This window comes from Lathyrus oleraceus, chromosome 5 (genome assembly GCF_024323335.1).
Source record: "Lathyrus oleraceus cultivar Zhongwan6 chromosome 5, CAAS_Psat_ZW6_1.0, whole genome shotgun sequence".
Lineage (NCBI taxonomy): Eukaryota > Viridiplantae > Streptophyta > Magnoliopsida > Fabales > Fabaceae > Lathyrus > Lathyrus oleraceus.
Window position 1 is genome coordinate 392968876 of NC_066583.1, and position 2280 is coordinate 392971155.

The following is a 2280-nucleotide window of genomic DNA, read 5'->3' on the forward strand; positions in this document are numbered from 1 at the left end:
ACGCGTGAGATTAAAACATTTTAAACAAGATCAATGGCTCAGAACTTATCCAGCACACCACCGGCGCTGGAACTCCGATCACCTTCTCAGGCGAGGCTCACCGGACTGGTTCAGTCATCACCATCACATAAATGAAAAAGGAGGACATGATTTGAAAGAAAAAATGGCGTAGAGCACGAATCTGACCTCAATTTTAACTAACTCCACATATATAGAAAGATATGAGGAGTTGAATTTTGAGGTGTGTCAACTGAGTTGCTTTGATTTGACCTCAAAGTAACTCAATATTCTTGCCTACATTGGTAGGACTTCAGACAACCAAAGATCCAAGAGAATTGATGAGAATTGAGTGAGAATCGAAGAGAAGAAGATTTCTGAAAAATACCTTCAATGCTGTGCAGAACTGGATCTTGCTTGCTTCAAACTTGACTTGATCACACTCGAGGAGCTTGCAGAAGTGGTTTGACAATGGAACAAAGCTTTGGATCCTGGAGTTTATGAATCTCCAAACAGTGAGATTCAAACTCAATTTTCAAGTTGAAAATTCTCAGGTTTTCCTTTGAATTGTGAGGGTTTGAAAAGAGGGGGCAAAGCTGGCGTGCAAGGTATGGTTCAAATGAGCTCAGAGGTCATGTATTTATAGCATTTTGGATTGATAATTGCACACTTGAAATTTTGCTAAATTTGGCAATGTCATGCATAAGCTTGCATGGTCATGTACATGCCCATGAAGAAATCCATTTTGATCCAATTCCAACTGTACTGAAGTTCAAATGATGCTTGAATGCAAGGCAATGCAATGTGAAGTTTTGGACATTTGATTTTTCCACTTGATGCAGACCTGTTAAGACCATGCACAACCCTAGAAAACCTCATCCAAAATGAATGAAATAAGACTCTTTGGAAATCTTAGATCAAGGAGAACAACTTTGATGTTGGAAAATGTTTCATTTGGAACTTGGATCATGGTGAATTTTGAGGTGGAGGTTTGGAAATTTCAACATGTTTGGAAGTTTGGAATTTTGAAGTGTTAAGTCATATATCTCAATATTCCACCTTACTTAACTTTTCATGTGAGCTCCAAATGAGATCTTTCAAATACATTCAAAATGGTCACCAATTTCATGTCATTTGGATTTAGAATGATAGAATAATGCATTTTTGAAGTTGAGGAAATCACTTGTTCAATGGTATAGGGCAAAAATGACCTATAATGTATCCTCATATCACATGCTCATAAACGTTGAATTAGATCTCACTCCAAACATAAAAGTTTAAATAGACATCTTGAATTTGATTGTGCAACTTGGAAATCTTTCATCTCATAAAAATTGAGCAAGTTATGGCCTTGGGAAGTTGACTTTCAAATTAGGGTTTAGACAAAATGACCTATAATGTTTCAACATAGAAAATGATTTTCCAAGCAAAACTAGCTCTAGGTCTCAACATTAAAGTTGTTTGGAATGAAACTTAGAGTAAAGTTTCTCTTGGAATCATTTTCTTATGGTGAAAACTATAGGAGATAGGGTCTAGGGAGACCTAGTTTTGATCAGATGAATTCATCTGGCCAACCACCATCAACCAACTTGCTAACCTCCAAATATATTGACTTTTTAGGCTCATGGTAGATCATATATGCATGAGATTATTAAAGTTGAGGTGTCCCTTGATAAATTTGATCAATTGGTGAGGTAGCTTGTTGAAGAAATTACTCAAGATACCCAGACAAACAAGGGTTTCCAAGGCAAACTACCTCCAAACTCCTGAAGAATACTTGATCAAAGTAACATATGAAGATCGTGGGGACTCATATATGATGCTTTGAGACATTGTGGATCCACCCTTGGTTGTACTTTTAGCTATGAGGGCCTGAAACCCTAGATATGAGCCTGCTAGATCAATGGGGATCATGCCCTCCCTACAAAAGAGTTAGGCAAATGCAAAGACATATTTTTGGTATTTTGGTTAGTAAAAATGGTAATATACAAGTATGATACAATCACATGGTTCTTGGTGATATCTCCCAAAACAAAGCCAATGAAAGGGGGGGGGGGGTAAGGAGGATGCCAAGGTATGATCCCAATGCTAATGCATATAATGAAGTTGATTCATATTCTATGTTAGCGGATGTGAGAGCATCAGTTCCAGATTTACTTCTCCTTCATCTTTACTTGAATTGTCTTCATTATCAAGTTTATCCCATGTTTCCATGAGACTCTTCTTGAATTTACTTCAGAAGTTATCCTTCTAGAAGCTTCCTTTCTTTGGTATATCTTTCTG